Source organism: Glycine soja, unplaced genomic scaffold (assembly GCF_004193775.1).
Source record: "Glycine soja cultivar W05 unplaced genomic scaffold, ASM419377v2 tig00104511_1_pilon_84547_1256723, whole genome shotgun sequence".
Classification (NCBI taxonomy): Eukaryota; Viridiplantae; Streptophyta; class Magnoliopsida; order Fabales; family Fabaceae; genus Glycine; species Glycine soja.
Genome location: NW_021144441.1, coordinates 199,038 through 209,426, shown reverse-complemented (window position 1 = coordinate 209,426; position 10,389 = coordinate 199,038). Strand labels below are relative to the sequence as shown.

The 10,389-nt window shown below is 33.8% G+C and overlaps 2 pseudogenes; one reads left to right on the top strand and one right to left on the bottom strand.

Annotated features, from left to right (window-relative positions):
- Positions 1-499: 499 nt before the first annotated feature.
- Positions 500-1,243, bottom strand: LOC114404566 (annotated as a pseudogene).
- A 49-nt stretch (positions 1,244-1,292) lies between these two features.
- Positions 1,293-2,571, top strand: LOC114404564 (annotated as a pseudogene).
- Positions 2,572-10,389: the final 7,818 nt, after the last annotated feature.

Sequence of the window (10,389 nt, the reverse complement as noted above, 5' to 3'; positions counted from 1 at the left end):
AATAAATCCACAATGAATTCAATGAATCTTAGGTTTTTCCCTATCTTTGTACTTTGGTATATCTAATGTTCATCTCACCAAATTTTATCAAATGGGCATCTAGAATCAATATTGGGTGTCAAACAATCAAGAATTTCATCAAATCGGATGTCTTTGAATTCACTACTAGACAAATTCATTTTTACGACCTTGATTTAAAGTCGGTTGATAAAAAAATTATCTTAGAAAGAAACGTGGTGACATTTTTGTAAATAAATAAAATCATTCTACAATGTTTTTGTGAAAATCGTCTTAGAAACTACCATTGTACGACGGTTTTGCGAAAACCATCTTAGAATGGTTGTTATTCCACGACATTTTTTTCGAAAACCGTTTTAGAGGGTTGTCATTCTAAGGCGGTTTTAAAACCATCTTAGAATGTTTTCCACTGTTTTTAATATTGAATGTCTCCCTCTACTCTCTTGTGCTCTCTTTATTCTCATTCTCCCTCTCACTTTCTCTACTCAAGGCCAACCTTGTAGTCTTTCACAAAATCCTCCACCACAAACTTCGCCTTCACCCACTGGTTTGCTTCGTTGTCTTTCCACCCACAAGGTACTCTAAATTCTCAGCCTTCCCTCTCCATTCAAGAATCTCCTGCACCTTCGCGTACTCAAATTCCACCTCTTCTAAAACCCTAATCACTCCTTTGAGTCTAATCCTGCACCCGAATTGCATCAGATTCCTTTTCGGCATCACCTTCAGAATATCCCTCGCTAGATCTAATGTCATTCTCTCGCGATTGTTTGCCACCTTGGGATCTATGCTGAGATCTAAGAGAACCTTTGCCACGCTGGGCCTCACGTACCCCGCCGCCAGATGTAGCTTCGTGAGGCCGCCACTTTGGTTGCGGTGGTCCAGATTCGCGCCAGCCTCCGCCAGCTGCTTCACACATGCTCTAAGCCGAGTCCTATAATGAAGAATCGTCGGCATTGACGTTGTGGCCGTCGTTGGATTCAATTAAGTTCTTCAATATGGATTCATCGGGTTTCTTTGCGGCGGTCCACCATGGTGTTTTGTACTTGGCGATGATGTCTTTGGCTATGAAATCAGTGGGAACCCAGGACGACGCGTGGCCATCCTTCCACTCGATGAGGTACTCCATCTCGGTGGTGCTGTCCAAGGCTCTGCTTCTGATGATGCCTTTGACTTCATCGTAGGACTCTTCTTCGATGTCTTTGGAAGTTGTTGTTGCTTTTGGAAAATGGCGGTGATGACGCGGAAGCGCATGGGTTTGTGGCGAGTGGTGATTAATGATTGATGGTGGGAAGAAAAGAGGTGTTTGGATTTTGGAGAGAGTTTGGTTAAGAGGTGAGAATGAGAAGCGGGTTTGGTGACGAAGATAGCTTCCATTAAAAACCAATAATATGGTTTGCTAGTGTTTATGTGTTATGGGATGTGTTTAGGAGAGTTCAATATCAGTAGCTGGTAGTGACAGTCTCGAGAGTGAAAAGGGTTTTTTTTTTAAAAAGGTTGGTGCTACAGGGAAGGCTTTGAAGAATGTTGTTGCAATTGGTATTGGGGGAAGCTTCTTAGGTCCACTATTTGTACACACTGCACTTCAAATAGGTTGGATGATTACTGCTAGTCTCTTTAGTAGCAATTCCACCAGAATTGGCTTTTTATTTGGGTTGACACATAATACACATGTGTGCACACACACACACATGTAGTAATTTGTAGAACCACTGTCCTTAGTTGACAGCGAGTAAAATTGTTGAATATATATTTATATAACCATCTTGCAGACCCTGAAGCTATTGAATTTACAAGGGGTCATTAGTTGCGCTTGTAAGTATCTATTGTTAGTGAAGTCTGCAAATGTGATTGTAAGGATTAGTTGACAACAACTGTATGATATTTGTTTTTCTGAATCTAGCTTACTATAACTACACATATAGAAGCTGGCTGTACCATTTCCATGAAATCAATCTCATCTTTTATTTGATTCTATTTGTAGTCTTGCAAATGTTGATCTTATTGACATGGCTAGAAATATGACAATGTTAAATCCAAAAACAACACTTGGTAAATCATCATATATAACAAAAGAATATATAGATATGGAGGCCTATCTTGTATGTCTTATTGTTGTTTGTAATAATTGCAGTTGCGGTTGTTTCAAAGACTTTTACAACTGTTGAAACTATGTTGAATGCTCGAACTCTTAGAGAATGGATTTCCTTAGCACTTGTGTAAGTACAATATTAAGAGTAGTTCTTCAAGGATAGTAGTGTAGGCATTGGTTGGGGGTTCTGTAGTTTCCCTTCTTTTTATGTGAAAAATTGAAGAACTGGATTGGAAACTTATACTTCCTGATTTGTTGTAATACACACCCCAACCCCCGGTCCCCACCTTCTAAATATATTTGGTGATTTTTCAAAGGATACAAAGTGGACTTTGATGATGAATTGAAGACTGTCTCATGATATCATTACATACAGGCCCTTTGTAGTAGAAAATCATATGGTGGCTGTTAGCACAAATCTCACGGTATACCATATTTTCCTTTTTCTGGCATCATTTGATTGAGCTTTCGTCAATGTCTAACTATTTGTTCATTAATGAATCATGACGACTTATGATTGATCACAACTGTTTGTCCCGATACATGTAGCTACCTTGCTTTGTAAATCCTTAACACTATATTGTTTGCTATCACTTGTGCTATTAAAACATTTTGCTCAATTGTGTATGATTGGTGGATTTATATGTTATGGACAGAAACTCTAATCTATGAAATAAAAAGGACTAATAGTTAAATTCTTCCTTGGTGATTTTATTTCAAACGCGGTATTTAAAGACAAAAGGGATAACTGCCAAGGCTGAAACCACTAATTGGCCAGTTGAACCAATAACAAACTAAGTGGTGGAGCTAACAGAATTAGTCCTAAAGCAGTAACAGAACTTGATAGTGGAACTAACAGAATGAAAATCAACAATATCTCACAGCAAGAAAAATATCTATTTCTGTTTAGAAATGGAGCTATTAGAGAGAGGGTTGGAGTAGCGCCTATTGTAGAGAAGATGGTGGAAAATAGACTTAGGTGGTTTGGGCATGTAGAGAGAAGACCGGTAGACTCTGTAGTGAGGAGAGTAGACCAGATGGAGAGAAGGCAAACAATTCGAGGCAGAGGAAGACCCAAAAAGACTATAAGAGAGGTTATCAAGAAGGATCTCGAACTTAATGATTTGGATAGAAGTATGGTACTTGATAGAACATTATGACGGAAGTTGATCCATGTAGCCGACCCCACCTAGTGGGATAAGGCGTTGTTGTTGTTGTTGTTGTTGTTGTTGTTGTTGTTGTTGTTGTTGTTGTTGTTCACACGAAGTCTCTGTAGTGGGCCGGTTTCCTTATGGTTCTCCTAGGCCTGCTATTGTCCACTGCCTTGTTGCTATCATTATATCTGTAATAACAAAGAAATTTATAACTGATAATACCAAATAAATTTAAAAATGTAAAAATAATACCAAAGAAATTTTGCTCAAGAGTTGAGCAATAACAGATAATAATTGAATAATATAACTGTAACAAGGTCAAATTACAAAAGGGTGAAGTTCTTTAAGTTCAAATTTCTTTGGAATTATTTTTACATTTTTGTTTTTTCTTTAATAAGAAAAAAAATCTTAAAACATGTATTTTCTATTTATAAATATGGTTGTATCTCTAACATTTTTTTCTTTTTTCTTTCATTCATGATGCAACTTGGGGAAAAGTTTGGTATTCAAAAGTCACAACTTGTGATAAAACATTTTCAAACTTGTGTAATCGATTACACAATATATGTAATCAATTACTAGTGTTTCTAAACGTTTTGATTTTTAAATTTAAACATGAAGAGTCACATCTGTTGATGTGTAATCGATTACACTATGATGGTAATTGATTACCAGTGACTTATTTTAAAAATTAAATGACCAAAAGTCACAATTCTTAAAGTGACTAGTTTCTGAAGATTTTTTAAGGAGTCACAACTTTTAAAGTGACTAGTTTTCAAAACGAGTCATAACTTTTAAAGTGACTAGTTTTCAAAAGAGTCACAACTTTTAAAGTGACTAGTTTTAAAGACATTGCCAAGAGTCACAAACTTTAACTTGAGTCATCAAATGGCTATAAATATGTGACCATGAAACAATTTTTTTTTAAAAAAAACAGATTCCTTTCATTCAAAAAGAGAACTTTTCTGATTCATTTCTCAACATTTTTCTAAAAGTTTTTTTTCAATACTTGCTTTGTCAAGAAAATTTCATTGGGAAAAAACTTGTGCTTATTCTATTTTCTTCTTCTTCTTCTTCTTTCCTTCTCCCTTTTTGCCAAAAGAATTCAGAAAAACTAACCGTCTGATAATTCTTTTTATTCTTTCCTTCTCCCTCTTGCCAAAAGAATTCAAAGAACTAACCATCTGAGATTTTGATTCTTTCCTTCTACCTCTTGCCAAAAGAATTCAAAGAACTAACCGTCTGAGAATTCTTTTGATTCCCCAAACAAAGAATTCAAAGAACTAACCGTCTGAGAATTCTGTGTAAGAAGCGGGTAGCTTCTTGGTTGTAATAGTGAACACAAGGGAGGGTACATCCTTTGTGGTTCGCTTCAAGTAGAGGGTACATCTACTTGGTTGTTCAAAGAGAACAAGGAAGGGTACATCCCTTATGGATCTTTGCTTGTAAAGGATTTTACAAGGTTATTGGAAATATCAAGAACCGTGGGTTGCTTGGGGACTGGACGTAGGCACGGGTTGTGGCTAAACCAGTATAAATCTTGTGTTTGCTTTGTTCTTCCCTACACTCTTTACTTTTCCGCTGTGTATTTTTTATTCCTGCCTTACTTTTTTCTAAGTTATTGTTTATGTTCTTTACTTTCTCATAACTTAGTAGTAAAGCCTAATTGAATCTAGTAACATTAAGAAGGATAAATTTTTAATTAGTCAAGACACATTAATAATTAATTCAACCCCCCCTTCTTAATTATTCCGAGGCCACTTGATCCAACAAATGTCATGTTCCCTGTATGTATAAAGTCAACGGTTCCTATAGTAGCACTGTCTCAAAGGTCAGTGGGACAGCCTCTTTCACTGGCCTAGTGGACTTTTTATTTTAAGAGATTATGATACAAGGCCTAGTCTCCTAATTTTTGGGCTGTGCAAAATGGGCTTTCTTTTCATCTCTGGTTTTGCTTTTTCGTCTAAAAAACCAATATCCACGCCAGTAGATACTTTTTTGGTACGTTTATTTCAAGTATTGTTAAAAAAATTAAGAATTTCATAGTTTTTGACAAATTTTTATTTTTATTTTTAGTTACTTATATATATTATTAGTTTCAAGAAATGTCATTCTTCAAAAGAAAATCATTCTGAGGAGTAACAATGTACATGTGGATACTGGTTTTATTAACTACTATTTGCACTTCCAATCTTGTTTACGATTTTTCCTATCATATTTATTTTAAAATACGTCTATAAAAAGGTTAATATTTAATTAGAGTTTTTCTCTAGGATACTTAAAGTCCAAGAGCACATTTCTTCTAGATGAATTTTTTTCATAGCTGATGAGAATTTTTTGCTATGTTATTGGCCTATTAATTAGCATAGTACGACCAACAATAAGTATTTAGATTTTAGAAGTTTAAAATCTTATTTTCTTCTTGTTGTCTCGACTTGATATTGTGAAGTAGCTAGCTTTTCTTTCTTTGATTTAATATTTTGAAGGTATGAAAAATATAAATATTTACGAACTATGCTTTTGTTGAAAAATTTATATCTTCTCAGCGTGTAATTCCTTGTGATTTTATTGGAGTTGTGAAAAATCAGCAACCCGTCTTTCTAAAAGGTAAGGAGTAAAAATTAACAATATCAAGTTTCATCATGGCAGTTTGCTTGTTTGAAGTGTTCTCTAATAATATTTGAGCAATGCAATTTATAACCAGGTGAAGTAGTGAGTAACCATGATGACCTAATGTCCAAATATTTTGCATAGTATGATGCCCTTGCATATGGGAAGTTACATTTGTCTTGGTTCTATTTGTCTAAATTATATATCAGATAGAAATGATTTAACACTATAACTCTAATAAAATATGTGTCAATGTTACCAACTTGACGGTAACTGGGATGCAGGTTAGAATAACACCAAACTTATAGAAATAACTATTTTTCTCAGCTTGTAAACTAGATTTTATGGTAGTCTTCTCTTAATTTATCATAAGGAATATGACCATCTATCAAAATCTTGTAGACAATGAGCAACTGCAAAAGGAGAATGTTTCCTCACACCTTATTCCTTAGGTGATATTCTTTCTTCTTCCCTGCAACTTGCAGATTTAATAGTTGGATCCTTAGTCCTTAGCTTAACTTTTGTTTTTTTATAACAAAATCTACAAACATTTAGCGACAATCAACCTTCTTTCAACCTACTGCTTCCATCATTGACTGCTTATAATATTGGGCAAGTATGAAGTTCACAAGGTTGTTGACTTTTTTTATTATTTCATTAGAATTTTCCATCTCCACTTCTTGCTAACATATATATTATTTAAATAAAGAAATAAGCATAAATGTACATGCAAATATGCTTAGGTAGTTGTAGTCAATTTCAAGTCAATTTTTTTAAAAAAATGACATTTTAAGACGGTTCTTTGAAAAATTATCTTAAATAGTTTACATTTTAAGACAATTATTGGAAAAATCATCTTAGAATCCTCAATTTTTATTTTTTTTAAATAAAACAATTTCTAAGACGGTTCTGTCAAGAATCGTCTTAGAAACTGGATCTTCTAAGACGGTTTGAGAACCGTCATGACTTTTCATGACAGCGAATTCAAAGAAAGTTGAAAACCTTCATAAAACCTTTTAGAACTGTCGTAAAAAGTGATTGTTTTAGTAGTGATTATTCCTGCCCCAATGAATAATTTCAATAGTCATTGTTTTGGAAGTCCTAAGATAATCACATTAGATATTTAGTGTTTTTCTTAAGGGAGAGTGTTTTTCACTGTTTCAATGTGAGGGCAGGGTAATTCTTTTAACTACTTGTGCAAGTTGAAAAAAGAACCCAAATAGGTAGAGTTTACAAAAAGGACACTATTAACTTATGTCAACCTACAACAAATTATAAGTTTATATACATAGGCAAAACAATGAGAAAAATTACTATGGTCAATTAAGATTACAAAGAGGACCCTAACAACTCATGTCAACCATAACTCTTTGAAAATTTCCTATAATCTCAATGACTTTATGCTCAAGAGATATGCACCAAAAAACAAATGCAATCCATTTCATGGCAGAAATGGTTTAATGACAACTTACTTTGATACACCATTTGTGTTACTTCAACATTAGGTACATAGTAATATATTTAATCACTACTGTAGTCAATTTGATAGAAGTGAATCAAAATGGTAAAGGTACATACGATTATACGAAAAAGCAAGTTGTACTCACCCACCAAGATGATAAAGGTACATACGGTTATATAAAGGTACATAAAGGTCAAGTTAGTCATAGGCTATAGGTGTACTTAACATGTTAGGGGCTTTTAATGCTTGAGGCAAGAAACACGAAAAAGGTCACATCTGATTAAGAAAGGGATTACAATTGAAACTGAAAATAGTAAATATTAGAGTAATTTTACATTAATTTTCCAATAAGTCCATTATTCAATCAAAACATTAGCCAATTATGGTCATTAATTGACTTCTAAGATAAACTTGATAAAAACATAGAACAAAACCCTATAGTATATTGTATTTCATTTCCATCATTTACAAGTCAATTTTGTCTCCTCAAAACAATATGCATCAGTAATCTGTTGCTCTCAAAATTAATTTAGCATCACTTGGAGTAAGAATTAGTAAAAGAAGACTACTAATTATTTTTCCAATGCTTTTAAAAAATGCTCTTATTGAGAAAACAATATTATTTTAATTTAAAAATTACACATATGAAGGTGCAAAAACCTTATCAATGACTAAGTCTTTTCTGGCCAATGCATTCAACTCTTTATATCTCGCATGTACCCCATAGGAGTGACACCATTCAAGATTCTTCTAGTCGATAAAATACTGGGGTATGAGCAATAAGTTGCAGCTGGACTTTTATTGATTCAACGGGTCCACAGTTGCCATGCTTAACCTCACAGTAATGATGCTCATATTATCACGAGAGATAATAAATTAAATTAAATAAAACTATAAACAAAGGCTAGAGCAGGTGCCAAAATAACTTGGAATTACAATCCAAAACCTGAATAGTCATAGATGTTCCATTAAGGCCATGCCACAGGGAATATACTTCAAATGCTGATTTACAAATGCAATACACAACATCCAACACCAATAGCCAGAAGACACGTAGAACTCATCTAATTCAGGAGTGACCTTTTCAGGGTTTATGTTGAGCATATATTGAGGTATGAATAGCTTGTTAAGGAGTCAAAGTTTTTCCCTTTACAAGCATTTGTTCATAGAAATCTAGGCATATAGATTTGAATTGACAATGCTATTTTTATATATACATAAAACAAGGTAAAGCCTTAATCAAAATGACCAGTTCTATTGCAAAGACATTGAGTAATTAGAAAATCATGGCATTAAATCAAGAATATCTTTGTAGTAGTATATGTGTACCTTCTCCTTCCAAGACAAATTAACATCACGAAAATAAGGGTCACGCAATGTTAGTTGATCTCCTTCTTTAATTTGGATGATACAGTCCCGGCCAACACTAAAATAACTCTTCAATTGAGGAACCATAGCAGTAAAAAATTAACAAATAATCAACTATGCCAAATCTTTATGTAAATGAGTACTCACTTAAAAGGGTGGGAGAGGAGAAAAAAAGAATGATTAATATAATTTTATGAGGTCTATATCAGTACTAATAATGCAGACTTCATTGCATATGATCACATTTGGTCATTTCTTTTATCCCTTTTCATGTCTATGGTTATCAACCATCTCAGAACATGATGATTTTATGAACAAACGACATGAAAGTCCATATTCTTAAGCACAAAGATGAAATTTTATCAAAGATGAAAAGTGTCAACTCTATTTGGACAAAATAAGGTTCATTAGTTAGTTAGTTGGGGGGTTAGTGAGTTAAATAAGAGAATGTAAAGGGAAAGGGGACATTCCATTGGGTCATCAATTGTAGATTGAGCATTTGTTCTTTCTCTTTCTCCTATTTTTTGTTCATTCAATAAAATCTTTCATTGGTTCGTATAAACTCACTCCACTACTTCTAATCAAATTTCATAACTCCAAAATGACGATTACAAATGCAAAGGAATGTGTTTATGGAAAAGATTATATATAGCTGATAATAATTTTCAGGAGTAGAGAACTTACAGGGGAGCAACACTTTCACTCCTAATAAAGAAAAAAACTTTCCCCTCAACTGCAAGAACCCTATTTGGACCCTCTAACAAAAGGTCTATGGTAACTCGTATGTCTGATGATTTCACTTGCACCAAAAGGTAAACATGAATTGGGTCAATATATTAGAGAAAGGGAAGTTGTTTTGATGGTTAAAAGAAGCAAAAAAAAATTGTTCACCTATTTCCTTTTGCAAACAAAAAAAAATGCATTACACTTTGTTTCTAGAAGTAATGGATACCATAGATTGCTTATGTAGCAATTATAATGCAAAGCATGATTATTTGACATATTTATTTCATTGATTAAAAACATAGAAGTGAAGGCACTGTTGGACAAGTGGCCTCAATAACTTAAGAGGAGGGGTGAATTAAGTTTTAAAATTTTCCTACTAACAAACTTTAACCCCCTTTTAAATGATAGGCTCAGAATGCAGAAGAAGAAGCAACAATCAATTTAATCGATGTTCTTTAAACATACAAGACAAAATTGATTGAAATAAAATAAATGAGATAAGGGAAGAGAGAAATGCAAACTCAATTTATACTGGTTTGGCCACTTCCCATGCCTACATCCAGTCCTCAAGCAACCAACTTGAGATTTTCCACTATCTCTGTAAATCCTTTACAAACTTTGAGCACACCTTGGGATCCCTCACCCTTGTATTCAAGATTCTCACATTCCAAGAGACACACCGTCTCTTGATTACAACTGAGTTCAATAGATGAACAGAAAGATTTCTCTCCTTTAGAGTAGATGATACAAATTGAAGATCCCAGAGGAATTTCTCTCTTTTAGAGATGATAATACAAGTTGAAGTTCTTAGATGAATTCTCAATAGATTTGCAAGTGTTTGGCCAAGAGTTGTTTAGATAGCATTTGACAATTAAGTTCTCTTTGAAAACTCTCTATCTTGCTTTTGGAAGTCAGACACACATATATATAGGCCCATTGCGTCTTTTCAAAATGGTTTGAAG